General features: G+C 37.1%; 1 long non-coding RNA gene across 1 annotated transcript; it reads left to right on the top strand.

Moving 5' to 3' along the window:
- The first annotated feature begins 1,016 nt into the window (after positions 1-1,016).
- Positions 1,017-21,051, top strand: LOC118910312 (uncharacterized). Its single transcript, XR_005023898.2, has 5 exons — positions 1,017-1,356; positions 13,865-14,005; positions 15,441-15,524; positions 17,033-17,098; positions 20,895-21,051. It is a non-coding gene; the product is annotated as an uncharacterized LOC118910312 (long non-coding RNA).
- Positions 21,052-22,426: the final 1,375 nt, after the last annotated feature.

The raw sequence follows: 22,426 nt of genomic DNA, 5'->3' as shown, positions 1-22,426 counted from the left end.
AAACTAGTGATCTAAAGGGCCCTCCTACAATTGTAAAATAGAATTGTAGGAGGAGATGGAAGATAATTTAAGCAAAAAATAATCAGAACATTTAAGGAAATTCAAGTAGAGCACCAATAAGACTTTCTGTAATTGAGAATCATGATTTTCCAACTAATGAATTCAGTGGCAGATTTGAAGGAGAAGAAAGTCATTTTCAGGACAGAAATTTGTGGGAAATATCACGAGATGGAAGGGAAGAGATAAGGTTGGCTCTATAAGACCCAGTGAGTAATTATACTCATTGTGGGGATTCCAGAAGGAGAAGGAGGAACTGAAGAGAGTCAATAATTAAATAGTAGGAGGAAATGTCCCTGATTTGAAAAAAAAAAAAGGCTAAATCCACACACTGAAAGGGCTTACCAGATTCCAGGAGGGTGCATGAAAAAAGATATATTGAGGTATAGTAAAAATTCTTGAGCTCTATCAGAAAAAAATGGTCCAAAAGCTGAAAATAGGTAGAAGAGATTGTTGGGTGTGTTTTCTGTGCAGGGCAGGACCTGACTTTAGATTGACTGGACTATTTTTCAAGTCTGTAAGTGGCTGAGGCTCATGTGCACATTTTTGTCTGATAGAGAAGAAAATAATTTCTGTCTTGTTGAACAGATAATCCCCTAAGGGTACAGTTTAGGGCTCTGTAAGACATTAAGCAGGTCTGTAACTAACCTAGCAATTTTATCTCAACATTCTTTCACTAAATTGCCTGCTTATACCTCCCTTTTTGAATTCCCTCTGACCCCTTTAAAAAACATTTTACTGGTTTTCTCAGTATTTAATGAGTGAAAAAAATCACCAACAAATGCTTGAGTTACATTGCATAAGAATCATGGTTTCACCTTTTTGAAAATGTTTCCTGTAAGCGTTTTGGAGATCAGCCACCGAAACGCCCAGGTGTGCTCACCTGAAGAGCGGCTTCGTTGGAGAGGTCACCGGAGAGCTGCTTCCGCTTGAGCGTGTCTTTCCTTGGAGTAAAATCACAAGAGGCAATACAAGTTTAACTTTGCTGATGCTCTGTTTCTCCAGTTTATTATTATTATTTTTTCTCTCTATTGATTTTGTGGTTTTGCTCTTTTCTGTTTCCTGCATGGTCAATAAAGTCATTCCCCAGTGGGGGCAGCAATGTTGGGAATTGGGTTTCATGGTTTGGCCATCGGTAATCTCTGTCAAATGGATGATGAAAATCTAGGCTCTGCAGGGTGAGCGATAACAGAATTTGGTTCGTTCATCTTTTTTCTGTTTGCCTATGTGTGGACTCAAATCAACTGAAAAGTATTTTGTGAACACCGGGAAGGGCAATAGCTTTTGAGATCGAAACTGGTGAGTTTTTGTGTTTCTGGGATTACTTTCACTCTGCAGCTGAATTGTACAACTGGGCTAAAAGCTATGTTTGTGGAATTGTAATTCAATAAAACCTTTACCTCTTGTGTGTGAATGTGAGATATTTTCCTACTTCTGGAGGGTATTAATAAATTAGATCACAATGTCTATTAAATTAAAGGACTCTTGTTCTGATTGGTTTTTAGAGATAAACAGTGCTTATATAAGTCAAATAGTCCCAGATTTCACAGAATAAATAAACTAAGCTTTTATTACTGTAAATGCACTAGTCTTTTGAGGGAAAAAAAACACTTCTTACAGAAACTGCTAGCTCAGTAACATATTAAGAATTTAAGTTCACATAAGCTAACTCCTTTGACAAATTAGACTGGTTAAATAATTTTTTTGATTCATCAGTGTTCAGCATAATATGGTATATATGTGTATATATATGGGTATGTAATTTAAAATTAATTTGGTTTGTTTTTTCATGATGAGACTAATTTAATATGACCTTCCTAAGCTTCTTACCTTAATCAAGGGAACTAATATTACAGATACATAGTGCTTAAATTATAAAAATATTGATTTGTCTTCATAATTCTGATAAATATTTTTATAGCACTAATTATTTCTGTAGTTGTCAATTTGAACATCATTTCCAAGATCTGTAGGTAACTTAAAACTGGAATTTAAAAAATTGCATTAATCAGATAATCAATGGATACACAGATGATTTATAAGCACTATTGATACTGAAACATTAATTAATAAGCATAGTTTCAAGTTTGTATATTTTTGCATCTAATTTTGATACCCTCTAAAGTGGCTATATCCTTGGGATATTCATGTTAATGAATGTTTTATTTTTGCCATGTTATGAAGGTGTAAAGGATATGTACACCTGGAAAGTTTTATTATCAGTGTTCATGAGTTTTGTTTGATAAAATCCTTAAATATGATACATTTCTTAATTTTCTATGTTCTAGTTTGCTCTATGAAATAGAAGCTATTTTTTAATTAAAATTTACAATTAATATGGGTACTTGAGAATATAGGAGTCATAGTGAGAGAGAAATACAACTATGTATATACTTTTGTTTTCCAAGAAAAAAGGAGAGTGATTTTATCCTAAACTAACATGTCAGTTTGTTCCAGAATATGAGAGAGCATAGTGAAGGACAAAATCTGAGTATGTGAGCAAGTTTTAGAGGATTTGAGGAGATTGAATTTTATTTGCCTTGAATTATAAAATCTGAGTCTATAAAGAAGCTATGAAATGTATTAAAATTTTGCCAAAGTTTGTCCAATTTTTGAAGAGTTTATTCACCAGGTAATTTAAGGAACAAAGAGGAGCTTGTGAATCTTTTACTGCCAAATATTATATTAATGAAAATCTAGAATTTACCTTTTCTCTATTAAAATCATAAGTTAGTCTTTGGATTCTGAATAGCTCTTAATAGAAAAATGTTATTTGGCAACCTCTGTGAAATCTGTTCAGATAGTAGAGACTCCATATCCCATCAGAATGATTTTCTCTGCTCTATTATTGACTTTTATAGTGTCCTTAATTATTTTTTAAAAAAGCAAAAATAAGGAACAAATGCTCCTTATTTGTGAAAGTTAGAATTCCTTACAATCATATTACTTTATTTGATGTTATTTTAAAATATTTCATTGATACTTTGATAACCAAGTACTAGTTCTCAAAATCCATCATGCTACTAGATAAGTAACCAAATCTCCTCTAATAACTCTTTTGATTTTACCTGCCAAGTTTTTTCTATAACTAGAAAAATAAAATCAGTATGTTTTTTACATGTAAAGCTATATTTGAGAGTTACCAGAAGGCTCTGGAAAGTTAAGATTTATTATTATTCCTTATATAGAAGGATGCTTAGAAATAATTGGGAGTGTTTGTTATATTCCATATTTCACAACTAATTTGGCACTACTGTAAGAACTACATGGAATAAACGGCAAATCAGAAGACATGTCCGATCTTCCCTTAAGTTTATATAGGTAAAGTGTTTTTAACACAAATATTTCAGAAGTTGTGCATTTTATGAGATGACCCTTGAGATTTATCAGTGCTCTCATAATTTTTATTCTCTGGAAAAATATTGACCAAACCCTTATAAAATAGTTATGTATTGTACCCCATTACAGAATATCATTTTCCTCCATTCTTATTCAATTGGTCCTTATAATAAGCTGAGCACAGCCATCCCGTTTCAGGTGTCTGCCTGAAGGCTAGTCTATAAACTAGTATAATATATGCTCAACAAAGAAGGACAGCTTCAGAGTCTCATGGGACGGACTCTGCCTGGTTTTCTATTGACATTTTAAAGAATAGACACTTGGATATACCCTTTGAGCTTGGAATATTTAGACAACTTTGAGATTTTACCAATGGATGGAGTTAGGAGTACTAGGACTCTTTTCAGTCCTGAAGAAGATATTCATGATGAAAGCAGATGGTTTGACCCAAAGCTCCAGTGAAGTGAGAAGGATTACATGGGGCCAAATAGACTGATAAGGGAAATTAAATTGTGGTTATTTATTTGAAATATTGTTATCATTATTATTTTTTAATTAAGGTAACATTGATATACACTCTTATGAAGGTTTCACATGAACAGCATTGTGGTTTCAACATTCACCCATATTATCAAGCCCCCACCCCATTGCATTCACTGTCCATAAGTGTAGTAAGATTGTTACCATTATTATTATTATTTTTTTTTTTTTTATTGAAGGGTAGTTGACAACAGTATTGCATTACATTAGTTTCAGGTGTACAACACAGTGATTCAACATTTATATACATGATAATTCTAGGTACCAGGTATCACCATACCAAATTGTTACAATATTTTGAATATATTCCTTATGCTATACATTACATCCCGGTTACTTATTTATTTTACAATTGGAAGTGTGTTTATATATATATATATATATATATATATATATATATATATATATATATTTTGTGAGGGCATCTCTCATATTTATTGATCAAATAGTTGTTAACCACAATAAATTTCTGTATAGGGGAGTCAATACTCAATGCACAATCATTAATCCACCCCAAGCCTAATTTTCGTCAGTCTCCAATCTTCTGATGCATAACGAACAAATTCTTACATGGAGTACAAATTCTTACATAGTGAATAAGTTACATGGTGAACAGTGCAAGGGCAGTCATCACAGAAGCTTTCGGTTTTGCTCATGCATTATGAACTATACACAGTCAGTTCAAATATGAATATTCATTTGATTTTTAAACTTGATTTATATGTGGATACCACATTTCTCTATTATTATTATTTTGAATAAAATGCTGAAGTGGTAGGTAGATACGAGATAAAGGTAGAAAACAGAGTTTAGTGTTGTAAGAGAGCAAATGTAGATGATCAGGTGTGTGCCTGTAGACTATGTGTTAATCCGCGCTAGACGAGGGCAATAAACATCCATGTATGCAGAAGATTTCTCTCAGAACATGAGGGGGGAGGTTCTAAGCCTCACCTCTGCTGCTCCCCATTTTCTCACCAGATGGCCTCCTGTGACTGTGCCTGTCTTAGGTTGTTCCTCCCTTGAGGAATCTTACCCGTCTCTGGCTAACCAGTCATCTTCCGGGGCCATACAGGGAAATGTTAAGTTGGTAAGTGAGAGAGAAGCCTTATTGTTTGAAAAGGTTAGCTTTTTACTTCTTTGCATATTTATGCCCTGTGGCTTCTATGCCCAGCATTTGTCTTGAGGTGTCTTTACCACTTGGAAGAATTATGATACTCAGTAAATTCGACATGTGGCACGAGTTCTATTTAAAGGTTGTGATTAGGTAGGAAGAAGAAAAGCTATAGAAGTAGCAGGCAGAAGAAAACCTGGGAAGATTGATTATTTCTTTGACATATCTTCTTGTAGAGTAACTTCAGCATGGATAGGTTTTAAACAACTAATTAAATTGTGCACACACATTAACATAATAGGAATATAGTTACCTAACCAAAGCATACCTGTAATTACCAGCCATCTCCAGTGAAACCAAGAAAACCAGTTAGGCACCTTAGGCATTTGTGAGAACTTATCCATGATATGGTGGATATTGTCCGACTGAACTTAAACAGTCTGAGAGAATTCAGATAAACTAGAACACCCCATTCCTGGGGACTGTTCGTATCCCATATGTTCTTTTAACGATAAATAGTCTGTGGTTGTAAGATTTTGGAGTGCTACAATTTGCACTTCTCCTAATTCTTGGTTGAGTTCCAACAGTATAGATCCAGTCAAATTCGTTGTTTTACTGTATGCACAGGCCAGCTTAGATATCTCCTTCATCTTTCCTATGGCAAGTCCAGGAACTGGTGGGATGAGTGCATCTACACCTGTGACAGTGCGTGGATCTTTGTTGGAGTTTTTTTTTTTTTGCTGATCATCTTCTGTCATGAGTCTTCCCGAGAGTGCTGATGTTGGAAGTTCTTTTTCATATCGTATCTTAGTTCATTTTCGGGGTAACCAAATTAGGCTTTGATCCTCTGTATAAACACAAACAGACCCTTTGCCTACACTTTTATATGCCCTTTATATCACTGTGTAGAGCTCATTAGAGGTCACCACATAGGAAGTGCTTTTTTTTTTTTTTTTTTAATCATTAATCTACACTTACATGACGAATACTTTGTTTACTAGGCTCTCCCCTATACCAGGTCCCCCCTATATACTCCTTTACAGTCACTGTCCATCAGCGTAGCAAACTGTTGTAGAATCACTACTTGTCTTCTCTGTGTTGTACAGCCCTCCCCTTTCTCCCACCCCGCTATGGATGCTAATCTTAATACCCCTCTTTTTCTCCCCCCCTTATCCCTCCCTACCCACCCATCCTCCCCAGTCCCTTTCCCTTTGGTACCTGTTAGTCCATTCTTGATTTCTGTGATTCTGTTGCTGTTTTGTTCCTTCAGTTTTTCCTTTGTTCTTATATTCCACAGATGAGTGAAATCATTTGGTATTTCTCTTTCTCTGCTTGGCTTGTTTCACTGAGCATAATACCCTCCAGCTCCATCCATGTTGCTGCAAATGGTTGGATTTGCCCTTTTCTTATGGCTGAGTAGTATTCCATTGTGTATATGTACCACATCTTCTTTATCCATTCATCTATCGATGGACATTTAGGTTGCTTCCAATTCTTGGCTATTGTAAATAGTGCTGCGATAAACATAGGGGTACATTGGTCTTTCTCATACTTGATTGCTGCATTCTTAGGGTAAATTCCTAGGAGTGCAATTCCTGGGTCAAATGGTATGTCTGTTTTGAGCATTTTGATGTACCTCCATAGTGCTTTCCACAATGGTTGAACAAGTTTACATTCCCACCAGCAGTGTAGGAGGGTTCCCCTTTCTCCACAGCCTCGCCAACATTTGTTGTTGTTTGTCTTTTGGATGGCAGCCATCCTTACTGGTGTGAGGTGATACCTCATTGTAGTTTTAATTTGCATTTCTCTGATAATTAGCGATGTGGAGCATCTTTTCATGTGTCTGTTGGCCATCTGTATTTCTTTTTTGGAGAACCGTCTGTTCAGTTCCTTTGCCCATTTTTTAATTGGGTTATTTGTTTTTTGTTTTTTGAGGCATGTGAGCTCTTTATATATTCTGGACGTCAAGCCTTTATCGGATGTGTCATTTTCAAATATATTCTCCCATACTGTAGGGTTCCTTTTTGTTCTATTGATGGTGTCTTTTGCTGTACAGAAGCTTTTCAGCTTAATATAGTCCCACTTGTTCATTTTTGCTGTTGTTTTCCTTGCCTGGGGAGATATGTTCAAGAAGAGGTCACTCATGTTTATGTCTAAAAGGTTTGTGCCTATGTTTTCTTCCAAGAGTTTAATGGTTTCATGACTTACATTCAGGTCTTTGATCCATTTTGAGTTTACTTTTGTATATGGGGTTAGACATTGGTCCAGTTTCATTCTCCTACATGTAGCTGTCCAGTTTTGCCAGCACCATCTGTTGAAGAGATTGTCATTTGGCCATTGTATGTCCATGGCTCCTTTATCAAATATTAATTGACCATATATGTCTGGGTTAATGTCTGGATTGTCTAGTCTGTTCCATTGGTCTGTGGCTCTGTTCTTGTGCCAGTACCAAATTGTCTTGATTACTATGGCTTTATAGTAGAGCTTGAAGTTGGGGAGTGAGATCCCCCCTACTTTATTCTTCTTTCTCAGGATTGCTTTGGCTATTCGGGGTCTTTTGTGTTTCCATATGAATTTTTGAATTATTTGTTCCAGTTCATTGAAGAATGTTGCTGGTAGTTTCATAGGGATTGCATCAAATCTGTATATTGCTTTGGGCAGGATGGCCATTTTGACGATATTAATTCTTCCTAGCCATGAGCATGGGATGCGTTTCCATCTGTTAGTGTCCCCTTTAATTTCTTTTAAGAGTGACTTGTAGTTTTCAGAATATAAGTCTTTCACTTCTTTGGTTAGGTTTATTCCTAGGTATTTTATTTTTTTTTGATGCAATTGTGAATGGAGTTGTTTTCCTGATTTCTCTTTCTGTTGGTTCATTGTTGGTATGTAGTAAAGCCACAGATTTCTGTGTGTTGATTTTGTATCCTGCAACTTTGCTGTATTCCGATATCAGTTCTAGTAGTTCTGGGGTGGAGTCTTTAGGGTTTTTTATGTACAGTATCATGTCATCTGCGTTGGTTCATTGTTGGTATGTAGGAAAGCCACAGATTTCTGTGTGTTGATTTTGTATCCTGCAACTTTGCTGTATTCCGATATCAGTTCTAGTAGTTCTGGGGTGGAGTCTTTAGGGTTTTTTTATGTACAGTATCATGTCATCTGCAAATAGTGACAGTTTGACTTCTTCTTTGCAATCTGGATTCCTTGTATTTTTTTGTTTTGTCTGATTGCTGTGGCTAGGACCTCCAGTACTATGTTAAATAACAGTGGGGAGAGTGGGCATCCCTGTCTAGTTCCCGATTTCAGCGGAAATGCTTTCAGCTTCTCGCTATTCAATATAATGTTGGCTGTGGGTTTTTCATAGATGGCCTTTATTATGTTGAGGTACTTGCCCTCTATTCCCATTTTGCTGAGAGTTTTTATCATGAATGGTTGTTGAACTTTGTCAAATGCTTTTTCAGCGTCTATGGAGATGATCATGTGTTTTTTGTCTTTCTTTTTGTTGATGTGGTGGATGATATTGATGGACTTTCGAATGTTGTGCCATCCTTGCATCCCTGGGATGAATCCCACTTGGTCATGGTGTACGATGGTTTTGATGTATTTTTGAATTCGGTTTGCTAAAATTTTGTTGAGTATTTTTGCGTCTACGTTCATTAGGGATATTGGTCTGTAGTTTTCTTTTTTGGTGGTGTCTTTGCCTGGTTTTGGTATTAGGGTGATGTTAGCTTCATAGAATGAGTTTGGGAGTATCCCCTCCTCTTCTATTTCTTGGAAAACTTTAAGGAGAATGGGTATTATGTCTTCCCTGTATGTCTGATAAAATTCCGAGGTAAATCCATCTGGCCCGGGGGTTTTGTTCTTTGGTAGTTTTTTGATTACCGCTTCAATTTCGTTGCTGGTAATTGGTCTGTTTAGATTTTCTGTTTCTTTTTGGGTCAGTCTTGGAAGGTTGTATTTTTCTAGGAAGTTGTCCATTTCTCCTAGGTTTCCCAGCTTGTTAGCATATAGGTTTTCATAGTAGTCTCTAATAATTCTTTGTATTTCTGTGGGGTCCGTCGTGATTTTTCCTTTCTCGTTTCTGATACTGTTGATTTGTGTTGACTCTCTTTTCCTCTTAATAAGTCTGGCCAGAGGCTTATCTATTTTGTTTATTTTCTCGAAGAACCAGCTCTTGGTTTCATTGATTTCTGCTATTGTTTTATTCTTCTCAATTTTATTTATTTCTTCTCTGATCTTTATTATGTCCCTCCTTCTGCTGACCTTAGGCCTCATTTGTTCTTGTTTTTCCAATTTCGATAGTTGTGACATTAGACCGTTCATTTGGGATTGCTCTTCCTTTTTTAAATATGCTTGGATTGCTATATACTTTCCTCTTAAGACTGCTTTTGCTGTGTCCCACAGAAGTTGGGGCTTAGTGTTGTTGTTGTCATTTGTTTCCATATATTGCTGGATCTCCATTTTGATTTGGTCATTGATCCATTGATTATTTAGGAGCGTGTTGTTAAGCCTCCATGTGTTTGTGAGCCTCTTTGCTTTCTTTGTACAGTTTATTTCTAGTTTTATGCCTTTGTGGTCTGAAAAGTTGGTTGGTAGGATTTCAATCTTTTGGAACTTTCTGAGGCTCTTTTTGTGTCCTAGTATGTGGTCTATTCTGGAGAATGTTCCATGTGCACTTGAGAAGAATGTGTATCCTGTTGCTTTTGGATGTAGAGTTCTGTAGATGTCTATTAGGTCCATCTGTTCTAGTGTGTTGTTCAGTGCCTCTGTGTCCTTACTTATTTTCTGTCTGGTGGATCTGTCCTTTGGAGTGAGTGGTGTGTTGAAGTCTCCTAGAATGAATGCATTGCATTCTATTTCCTCCTTTAGTTCTATTAATATTTGTTTCAGGTATGTTGGTGCTCCTGTATTGGGTGCATATATATTTATAATGGTTATATCCTCTTGATGGACTGAGCCCTTTATCATTATGTAATGTCCTTCTTTGTCTTTTGTTACTTTCTTTATTTTGAAGTCTGCTTTGTCTGATACCAGAATTGTAACACCTGCTTTCTTCTCTCTGTTGTTTACTTGAAATATCTTTTTCCATCCCTTGACTTTAAGTCTGTGCGCATCTTTGGGTTTGAGGTGAGTCTCTTGTAAGCAGCATATGGATGGATCTTGCTTTTTTATCCATTCTATTACTCTGTGTCTTTTGATTGGTTCATTCAGTCCATTTACATTTAGGGTGATTATTGAAAGGTATGAATTTATTGCCATTGCAGGCTTTAAGTTTGTGGTTACCAAAGGTTTAAGGTTAGCTTCTTTACTATCTTACTGTCTAACTTAACTCGCTTGTTGAGCTATTATAAACACAGTCTGATGATTCTTTATTTCTCTCCCTTCTTATTCCTCCTCCTCCCTTCTTCATATGTTGGGTGTTTTGTTGTGTGCTCTTTTTAGGAGTGCTCCCATCTAGAGCAGTCCCTGTAGGATGCCCTGTAGAGGTGGTTTGTGGGAGGCAAATTCCCTCAACTTTTGCTTGTGTGGGAATTATTTAATCCCTCCTTCATATTTAAATGATATTCGTGCTGGATACAGTAGTCTTGGTTCGAGGCCCTTCTGTTTCATTGCATTAAGTATATCATGCCATTCTCTTCTGGCCTGTAGGGTTTCTGTTGAGAAGTCTGATGATAGCCTGATGGGTTTTCCTTTGTAGGTAACCTTTTTTTTCTCTCTGGCTGCCTGTAATACTTTGTCCTTGTCTTTGATCTTTGCCATTTTAATTATTATGTGTCTTGGTGTTGCCCTCCTTGAATCCCTTGTCATGGGAGTTCTGTTTACCTCTGTGGTCTGAGAGGCCATTTCTTCCCCTAGTTTGGGGAAATTTTCAGCAATTATTTCTTCAAAGACATTTTCTATCCCCTTTTCTCTCTCTACTTCTTCTGGAATACCTATGATTCTTATATTGTTCCTTTTCGATTGGTCACTCAGCTCTCTTAAAATTCTTTCATTCCTGGAGATCCTTTTATCTCTCTCTGCATCAGCTTCTCTGTGTTCCTGTTCTCTGTTTTCTAGTCCATTAATGGTCTCTTGCATCTCATCCATTGTGTTTTGAAGTCCTTCCCGAGCTTGTTTTATTTCTGAATTCTCCTTCCTTAGTTCTTGCATATTTCTCTGCAAGTCCATCAGCATGGTTATGACTTTTGTTTTGAATTCTTTTTCAGGAAGACTGGCTAAATCTATCTCCCCAGATTCCTTCTCAGGGGAAGATGTAGCAGATGCCAAAGCTGTCTGGGTTAGTCTTGTCTGGATCATATTTTTTTGCCTTTTCATGTTGACAGGTGCTATTGACTGTCAGCTAGGAGGGCCAAAATTTTCACTTGCTACTGGCCTTTCTTTACTGGGACAACTGCGACCCCTAGTGGCTTGTGTTGGGTAATTGCGTGTAGAGTGGTTCTTTGTGTCTTGCCTGGCCGGAAGGGTAAAATTTCCCTTTCTGTGGGTGGAATTTGTCTCAGGCTGCTTCTCTGCTTTCGCAGCGCCTGGTGGGGTAATGGATGGGGGTGCTGCTTGACTGTTTGCCTCCGTGAGGGGTCTCAGAGCTGTTGCCCAGGGGGTTAGTGCACCCGGTTTTCCCTGTAATTTCCAGCTGCTGTACTGTGACCTGGGTTGTTTCCGTCAAGCTGTTAAGTCCCTGTCCCTTTAAGACTTTCAAAAAGCCCCCGCTTTTGTTTGTCACAGGGGCATCAGCTTCGGGACATGCTCAGAGGCCTTGCTGCCCTGTTTCCCTAGTATCCAGGACCCCCAGCATGCACTGTGTCTGCGCTCTGGCCCGGATGGCTGGGGCTGGGTGTTCGGCAGCCCTGGGCTCCGTGTCCCTCCCGCTCTGCCTACTCTTCTCCCGCCGGGAGCTGGGGGGAGGGGCGCTCGGGTCCCGCAGTCCGGGGCTTGTATCTTACCCCTTTCACCAGTCGCTGGGTTCTCGCTGGTGTAGCTGCAGTCTGGCCACTGTCCTGCGTCTTCTGGTCTCTCTTTTAGGGCTAGTTGTGTTTGTTGTATTTTCAAAAGTATATATGTTTTTGGGAGGAGATTCCCACTGTCCTACTCACGCCGCCATGTTGGCTCCGCCTCTCTCCATTATTTTTAATGTTCCATTTTTTAACAAATATGAGGAAGTTCTTTTTCTTTGTTCATAAACTATCCCTAGCTCTCAATTTAGTAAACTTTGATCTTTTAAGCTGAGATACATATGTTATTTGGCAATGAGGTTGCCAAATAACATATGTATTTCTCTTCTCATTGAGCCTTCAGAATTCAGGAATACTTCTATTTAGTGTTCCCCCAGCAACTGGTCATTTATTTGGAAGCAAAGCAGCTCACATAACTTGCACTTTCCTTGAAATAATTTCTTGGGAAATTAAAGACAAGTGTATTTTGGGAAATTATATAAATGATAAGGAAAATATAGTGTATGTTTTGGGCTGTGAAGAGTTTTTAATCAGGACCCTGGACACAGAAATAGAAATTGCTAATAAGTTTAACAGATTTCAACTCTTAAACATTTAAAACTTACAGGCTTCTAAAACTCCATGAACAAAAGTAAGGGGCAGATAATAAACCAGGAAAAGAGTATTAGCTGGATAGTTGATAGGCAATAGGTTATATTCCTTCATATACAATTGCATTTAGAATTAATGAAAGAAAGACAATAATTGGGCAGGGGATATGAACAAGCAATTCTCAAAAGGAGAAATGGAAATAATAAACATATAAAACTGTAACCTCATAATGATCAAGGAAATATATATGTACATATATATACACACACACACATAAAAAAAAACAATGATTGGACGTCATTTTTTACCTGTTAAAGTTCCAAAGATAAAAATTGTTAATAATGTGGATGAGGATATTTGAAAAAAGCATTTGCATATCTTTGTTAGGAGTGTATAATATTTCTGGAATTACTTTAGAAATACATTTTGGCTTCTGGACTACTTCATTTGGAAAATAATTACTCATCATAGAACTCAATAATATCAAATAATTGGGAATAATCCAGATTTCTGTTGATGGTGGCTGAGTTAAATAATTGGTGATACGATTATACATTAAAATAGATATATTGTTATTTATAATAATGTGGTATGATATTTAATAACATGGACTAACATTCATTACATATGATTAAGTCAAAAAGATATCACAAGGTATATGGTCATTTTTGAAAACAAAATATATTTAATTTTTAGAAAGTAGACTCAAAGGATAGTTATAAAAGCATAAATAGTGATTTATTTTGGGTCATGAGATTTTCATTTTGATTTCCTGCATTTTGCTGATGAATGTTATTAAATATGGCTATAAGGAACATTACTCTTTTGTTAAAACTAAAGATGTTTTTAAAAAGATACTACCCTCAGATTCTTTAATCCCTTCATATATATTTTTTAACTCAACTTAATTTCCAATTATTTTACTTGAAAAAGATAAATCTGTTGGGTATAAGGTTTGAAGGTTGATATCTGTTTCTTTTTTATTTTATAAAGCTGAATTCGATATTTGGGGGAAAAATATCTGTGTCTGATTTAAGTAGTTTTGCCAACTCTTTTGCGGTATGTAAAAGTTTAAAATTGCTTAGCTGGACATGGTGTATTTTGTTCATGATGTATCAGATAGTCAAAGTTTAATTTTAAATTCATTGAGCAATTTATTCTTGAGATAACATCAGACTCAAAAAACCCTGCACAGAACCTTTCAAAAGTTTGCTTTAATATGCCAAAGAAGAAAGTATTTCAAACTATTTAACCTCTCATTAAATCTCATTTTCTAAAGGTCAAAATATGAGAGCAATGACTCATGAAAACAACCCTCACCTCCCAGTCTCTCTGTGATGTTCCTACCCAGCTGTCTGCCTTCTCTTAGAGTCAGCCTTCTGCAAGCCTGTGAAGTAAAGAAGGACGCAGTGAGAAACTGGTAGGTTCTGAAATATGTTTTGATGGATTATTAGCACTCAGAAACCTCCTCTTCTATAGACCAGATTTAAAGAGGCCTCATATCTCTGGAACCTCTGAGGACCAGGACATCACTGTGCTCGCCTTCAATTTCTTAAATGACCTCCTAGCATCCTGTTGAATAAATATTTAAAGACATTGGGACTTGACAGAGATGCTTGAACAGTAGTGACCCCCGACCAACCCAGCCATACACACACATCATTTTGTTAGTCACTTTTCTTTTACTCTTTAAATGTTGATTGTTGATTTGCAGGATCGTTTCACCAGTTGCATGATTTGCTCCCTTTTTTAATCAAGAACCTTGTTTTTGTTGAATAAGTTAGTCCAAGTTTAAGTGTGATGTTCTCCATTTTCTCATCATTTCCATTTTAAAAGATATTACACAGGCATGTGTGTGCAGACACCTGTATGTGAGCATCTTTTCATTGCTATTGTAATTTTATGTCTCTTCTTACAAAAGCTTTAAAAATCACTTTCACTCTTACATGCTTAGAGAATAAAACAAGGACAATAACGGTTTTAAATGCTTCCACATCAGCAACATCCCTCACCTTTTACATCTTAAACTAGTGAATAATATGACATCCTATACCAAAATAAATGTACTTAAGGGAAGGGCTGGCAAGGTTGGCATGTTTTTGCTTCTTTCATACACGTAACTTTTTTTTAGACTGGAAGTTCATGAAGAGCGGGGACTGGGTAGCCAGACAATAACATTCTGTACCCCTTGGTTTTCCCTTTACGTTGAATATATTTTAAAATATTGTGTCCATCTTGGTGACTGCATCCTCCTTACAGTTTGAAAGTTAATAAGCACTTTATTTTTTGAGTGCAAGACTGAACCAATGAATAAACTGATGATTCATCCATACTAAATATTACAGATGATGTGTTAGTAGGACCCTGTGTTGAGCAATCTGCGTTTTAAAGGAGATTAGTACATGTTGCATAGAGAAGAGTCAGTGGCAGATATTGTGTATCACTTTTGGGGAAGGACCATGTGTGAATCCTCTCATTAACCAGCCTGGCCAATGACTAACCTTCCTATACTCTGCTATTCTTTCTCCATTTTGGAGTTCCAGAATATTTGTTAGGCTTCTGTTGGTGTCTTCAGAGCATTTATCACCTATATATGTCCCCATGACTTGGGTGAGGATTGGGGGAAAATCAGTGACCCCTTCCTAATCTTAACAGGAGAATCATCAGTTGCACAGAAATAAGACTTCAGGCTCATGGACCTTTGGTTCTGGGAATAGACATGACTACACAGGAGTTTGTTATTTGGCTGTGTTCATTAAAACAATTTGCCTATCTGACCTCATTAGCATGATTTTTAAGATTCCAGGAAATGCTTTCGAAAAAAAAGTTGTAAATAACTTTATTGTTTGTTTCAGGGACTATCCCCAAATCCATCTATCTGAACACTAGGCTGCTCAATTTACCTTCATCAGAATAAATATCCCTTTTCAGGATGATAGGTAACATCAAATTACTGTTTATTCTTCAAGATGCACTGTGAAACCCTTGCTTTGCTCACTAGTCCTAAACAATTATGTCAAAAACTTGATCAATCCTAATCAAGCACCCTTCTCTCCACTTATAAAAAACCAGCTTACTCCAAATCTCCAAAATGTTACAAATGGCCTATCTTTGATCTCTTTTTATATGCTACAAAGAATCTTTCAAGGAAGTGATATCCCTCCCCCAGTAAGCAAGGAACACAAAGGTGTTCTTTCAACAGGTTATTTTAGTGACATTTTCAGGAAGCAAGTATTTGACAGTTTAGAATGAAAACATTGTGGACTCTGACTGACTTATTCAAGTTCTTTAAATAAGTGAGCTTACTTTCTGGAAAGAATCCTTAGGTTGCGTTATGTGATACAGTGTGTGGGAGCTGGCTTGCATCACTTGACTTAAACCCTTTTGGAGAGCCGATTTTTAAATAATCAAGGGATTTGAAAGCTATTTGTTAAAATATTGGTAGCTTTAAAATGGTCATGGTCGGAGGATTTACAGCATGGGAATAGGCAAATACTACAAATCAGGGCCCCCCTTTTTTTTTTTGAGAGCTGGCATACCAGCACACCATTGGTTTATTGCTGGGTTAATCTCATGTGGGGTCCTCAAAGGATGCTTTGCTCATATTGGGAAATAGGGATGAAAAACATCATCCTTTTTTGAGATAATGCAAACTTTAAAGCCCCCTTATTATCAGAGATGCATTTATATTTTTCCATTATAAAGAAATTGTTATGGAGAATGGTGTAGGTATCAGGAGACTTTAAGTCCCAGATCTTTGGGAGATATATTCCTAATTCCATTACTTTTACTTTGCCATTGAGAAAATTTTAAATGGGTGAACTGGATGCACTGAAGTTCTACATTTAGGAGTTTTATGTTATTTAATATATTGCTGAAAATCAGCTTTGAACCAAGTGGGAAAGGAATAACCAGTCTCATTTTGGGGCTGACTGCATTCACTCACCCAGACATACACGTCTTCAGCTCAGCCTCCTGAGTCACTCCCCCTGCTCCAGACTTCTGGGATACATAGCTGGTCTTGGTTTTTCAGTGAGGGCAAGGAGATCTGTCAGCTGAAATTGTCTGACATTTTAAAAGAAAAACCTTTTATAAGTAATGTTAATTAGAAAAGCAAAACAAAGTAAAAACAAATACAAAACCATGGTGATACATTGGTGAGACACTAAATAATTCTTAATAGAAAAGCAAAATCAACCTTTGCTTATTTCTTTGTCACATTTCCATTCACCTTTTTTCTATACATAAACACACACACACATATATATATGCTTCTTCAAGCAGATATATATGTTTGTTCTCTGATTTGGAGAAGGGGCTGGGGTGAGAACTGGTTAGATTATCCCTCCTTAGTGAGTTCTGGATGGCAAACACATGGATACATGAGACTTGCATAGATTTTATTATTTTGTATTATTACACATATTTTATTTATTTCTTGGACTAGATTTACATCTTTTCTGGGAAAATATCGACTAAAGGAATCAGTGACAACAACAGCCAGTAGAATTATGTAAGTCTGCCTGTCTTATTTTCTTTTGTTGTAAGGTGCTGAATCATTGGAATGAAATCAACACTAAAACCCTGGGGAATTTGGTTGATAAAGGAGCTAAAATTCAAGCAAAGTTATTGTGCCTATAACTCTCCTCAAGCGTGGCAGCAGAATATGGCAACTTCTCTTTCACTGTGTGAGCTTAACAAAAAAAAACACCTCTGAGATCCCTGGGTAGGTGCTCACTTGTAGTATTTTTCTCCTTTACGTGGCCCTTTGGTTTTTCTTTTCTTTCTTTCTTTCTTTTTTTTTTGAAAAGCCTGGAGGACGATTTTATTTAGCAAGGCAGAAGTACACTGTTGAAGAAAGGGAGGCCTGAGAGGTCAGGACCGGCCTTGGTTTTCTAACTGAGAGAGAGACAGAGAAGGGCAAACAGGAAATCCTTGGTACATATTTGTTCAAGTTTATGAAATCATAGAACATGAAGAGACCTTTTGGTAAACAATACCAGTCCCCAAAATTTTGCAGGAACAATGTTGAAGTCACAACATCAATGTCACATTGATTGGTTATTTTTATTGTTGTATAATTGGCAGAATCAGAATCAGAACCAGACAGAGGAAGTGAGTTTCATGTTACTAGAAGTTACGGACTCCAAAATTATTCTGTTTTTTGGCCGTAATGACTGATGTGATGTTGGGTTTATAAGTATACATATATTTTAAAACTTTTCCATTTTCCCCTTTCGAGCTCTCTCTCCACTTCTTTCCCCCTTTTATCCTGTTCTTTCCATTGTCTTTAAAACATGGGCAAGGCTCACAAAGAAAAGAAACAACCTTTAGAAATAAACAAAGTAACTTCAGATTTTCCCCCTTATTGTTCAAGGGTCACCGGTGAGCAATTTGACAATCCATGTTAGAGCTCAGCATGAATTCCCTTGTGTAGAAATCTAAGTCACAAATAAACGTAACAGAAGAGTGGGATTTTCTTACAACAGATTTTAAAAACTGGCTTCCAACAGATAATATACCCACCATATACTGATTTCTCAGAGATTCTTTAAAGATACAATCTGCTGAATTATTTTACTGCTCCCCAACCTGTGGTCTTAAGAAGCATTTAGTCATATTTTTCTTGTGGGTAAACTCTGACAGAAAATTACTTTTGGAATTAGCCACAGTACCTCTTTTGGTCACTAGAGTATCATTCAGTAATTGCTTCTTTAGTGTTCCTTAATGACTGGGAAGAATTAATGAAGTTACTAGGTAATTTCTGTGCTGTGAGAATCTGGCTATATTGTTGAAAAGAAGAAATTCTATACTGCAAACATTTCTGAACAGGAATTATGTTTTTAGGTTTGTCCCTTCATTCAGCAAACATTTTTTGAGTGTCTACCACAGATGGGCTCCTTATTAGGCACTGGGGAGGCAACATGAACAAAAGCAGTCCCTAGTCCCCCAAAATAAGTCTAGATCTTATTTGACAGAGTACCAAGTGGCAGTTAAATATGGTGTGATATTGCCTCACTATGAGCCATGCACACAGTTCTCTAGGCAGACTGGCTGCAGTGGTGGTAGTTGGAGGCTGAAGACAACAATGATGGTGTTTGTAGCAATGGTGGGTGGGTGGTGGGGTTGATGGATGCGCTGGGGATCACAGAAAGCTTCTTGGAGAAGGTGCTTGCTGAGTTAAGCCCTAAAGGATAAAGGCAGATTAGTTGAAGGAGGAGCATGTTCTCTTAATGCTTACCTCTAAGTGTCTCAAACACATTTGCAATACATTTTAGTTCAAAATTCCTACTTAGCTAATGAGAGAACAATTCTGAGGGGTTCTTCAAGTTACCATCTTACAGCTCGGCTTGACTCTCCTGATGTGTGGTGTGCATCTCACGTGTGTATCACCACACCTCTGCACAATTATAAGCCATTCCACTGGAGAATGTATTACATGCTCTGGTTTTTGGCCCCATGTCAGGGTTTGACTCAAAGCAATACTTTCTCCATCGCCTCTGCTGCAGCAAGATGTATGCTATGCATCATGAGACTGCCTGGTAACATTGACACTTTTATGTATCCTTGAGAAATAATTTCTGGAGCTGAAAGACCAAGAATTTTGTACAGAGGGATTTTGAAGAAATAAGCAAAATGAAGACAACATGTTAAATTCTCTAGTGTGGATGCATTTTACAAAAAATGGCATTCTGGGGACTAAGGTCACTGAGGTGAGAAAAAATGATGAGGTTGCCACATAAATCTCATCTATGTCCTATAGTTTTTATCTGCTCCAGGTCAGTAGGGATTTAAATGCCTGACCAACAAGAATAGAGCAGTCAAGATACTCCTCAAGGGATCCTCAGAAGAAATGTAGATTATTTTTTATGTTTCTTGCCTGTAGGGACCAAGAAACCATAAAATCACACTTGATGCCCTATAGCATATTGGATTCTGCTTAACACACCTACACATCCACTTCTGATCTTCTGAGCAGTTGTTTTCATTTTAGTTCACACTGACATGTTCCCTGTTTCGCTAATATTCTTACCAACATCAAAGACTCACTCTCTCTATATTTTTAATAATATATAATATCAAAAATGTTATTATATAACATGATATTAATATATTAGTAAAAACAACATAGATATTTATCTTCCACAAAACTGATTGGTGTGAAATACTACCTATTTTTAGTGCTGACTCGAACTGAAATGATGAATCATCAGACAAGTGGTGGTGGAGTGTTTTCTAATACTGGTAGCTATTAAGTCGATGCCTGCTCTGCCAGGTATTGTACAACTTGTCTTAGGAAAGGAAAATTTCACACTTGTAATACTCCTACCAAATAAACACACACATTTATAAAGGTAAAAGGGTTTTCTAAGACCATATGCTTGAAAGTAGGAAAAGCAGAATTTGAACTCAGCTGATGTTTTTTGTTATGCTGAATAGATTTCAATATTTCACAGATGTTTGTGACTAATCAGTTTTCAGTACACCTGAACTATGTCACCTAATTGTGAAACTCAAAGATGAATTGGATCTTGCTAAGACATTGAGATATTGGCTTAAAGATGGAAAGTTTGAAAACAGTAATGCAGGAAACTTTGTAGAGGAAAGGAGGAAAATTTATCAGAGAAGTGCAACTTGAACTAAAACTTTAAAGATATATGGGACACGTAGACAAAGACAGAGGGAAAGCATTTTAGGAAGAGGGATATTAGTTGGAGGAAATGTCACAGAAGAGGATATACAAACAGAGTGATGAGAATCTGACTTGCTGTGATTGAAGTCTCAGCCCTGGGCAGGACCAGGATGGAAGTCAGGGCTGTGTTGTGAGTGCTTATTGGTAAGTCAGGAAATGGCACCAGAGACCAAGCTTATACTTGACCTTCTGCTGGGAATGAATGTTGAAAGAAATAGTTTTCCCTCATTTCAAAGGAAAAAGAATGACACAGTTTCCTTGCTATGACTGCATTTCAGTTGCATGTCTCCCAATCTGTATGTGCGAGAACACTGAGTGATCAGTGAGTTTGGAAGGCAAAACTCTGTGACCTTCGTCAGACAGCTGACATATAAGTAAGTTTATAACAATTACCTCTCCCTTTGTCTTTGAAAAAGCACTTGGTGCCCCAAGGTTCCTTGACCTGAAATCCTTCAAGGCATGAAGTTAAGAAATGAAAACGTGATAGATCTGACTTAGGGATGGTCTCCATGGGAAATGGTAGATCAGCAAACGGTCTGCACAACTTTTGCAAGTTTCTAATAGAATTATCATTTTCAACTTTCTTTGGAAATGATGTCTTTTATTTGGCTTTGAGGTCCAGAACAAGGGAAGAACAAAGATGGTTTGATGCAGTGTAGCAGTTCAGAGACAGGTAAGTGGGGGAGAGGGGGTAGGGTTGATGACACAGGCCTGAAATTCTGCAGTATATGTCAAGGGATTCCATAATGTTACATGCTCTGAAGGAAACTATGTCAACAAAACAAAAAGAAGCAAGGCCAATGTTCATCAGGTATGCTGCAGTTCCACACACCAATTAGCACCAATTTCTGACTGGCTAGTATTGGTCCAATTAGGTTGGGCTAAGTATTTTAAATGTCTATCTGGAAGCAGGGCCAGCTATATTATTTGTGGGCTCAGTGCAAAGTGAAAATGTGGCAACTTCTGTTCAAAAAGCAGGAAAAATAGTTCCATTAAATATGCCAAACTACAAAGCTTTTTCCTTCTGTGGTTGGTACCTTGACTTGTCATGACATTTTTTTTTTTGCTTACTATTTAGATTCAACATTTAGATAAAGAAAAAATTTGATAAATAAGTAAAATTGTTAAGATTTCAAGATGGTGCCAGGAGAATGTTAAGCTGAGTGGGGGCCCATCTGAGAGAGGGGTTCTGCATATAGGTAGTATCCCCTTAAGCCAGCCTTGTCTAGAAAGAAGTAGTCCAGAACTTTACCAACACCAAGATGAGCATTTGCTGAGAGTAATTCCTTATGGGTAAAGTAAGAAAACAAGAAAGAAATCAAGGGCTTTGTACATCCTATAACAAAGATGGTCCAGAGTACCATGTTACCATCCTGGGGGTATATGGAGCACACAGAAGACAAGGAATGTCTGGATGTCAGCAAAGGATCTGTTATGGTCTTTCCTAGAATCCTGGAGGAGGAATCCAGGAAGAGCACACGGGCTGAAGATTAGTACCATCAGGTGAACCCTTAAGTGGATACACTGACCCTGTCTACAAGCTGCCAATGTGTGAATTCACGTCAGCCCAGAAAGAAGTCTACAGGGTGAGGGGTAGAATTTCAAACCTTATTTTCCCTGTGTGGTCAATTTTTTTACTCAGTGATTTGGGAGGTCATGTTGACAATGGAATGGAGCTGTGAAGGAGAAGGAATCCACTGAATGGCAGAAACAAACCAAAAGCCTTGGCCCATCATTCCAACTTCCCCAATCTAAGATATGTAGCTTAAAATGGAAAAAGAAATGTCAGGAATAGTATATTGAAAATGTGGATTCATAGTTGCACATGTAGAAACGACCTAGTAGCTTTATAATGAGGACAGCAAATAGTATGTGAGCCAGCAGCATGAAGTAGCTGGAATAAAATGGCTAATTTGCTATTGAGCTACTTAAATAGAAGTGTAATGTCTGGGACAGGAATGGCAATAATGTAATTCAGCTCTGTACTCTTCAGACCACACCTGTGGTATTGTTTTTAATTCCATGCATCACATTTTAATAGTGATATAAACAAATTACTATGATTATTGGAACTGAATAGGGAGAGGGTAAGGACTCAAAACAATGCAATCTAAAGAGCAGTGGAAGAATGGGTTATTTATTTCTGCA

This window comes from Manis pentadactyla, chromosome 11 (genome assembly GCF_030020395.1).
Source record: "Manis pentadactyla isolate mManPen7 chromosome 11, mManPen7.hap1, whole genome shotgun sequence".
NCBI lineage: Eukaryota > Metazoa > Chordata > Mammalia > Pholidota > Manidae > Manis > Manis pentadactyla.
Note: the sequence above shows the minus strand (reverse complement) of the source record. Positions and strands in the feature narration are given on the sequence as shown.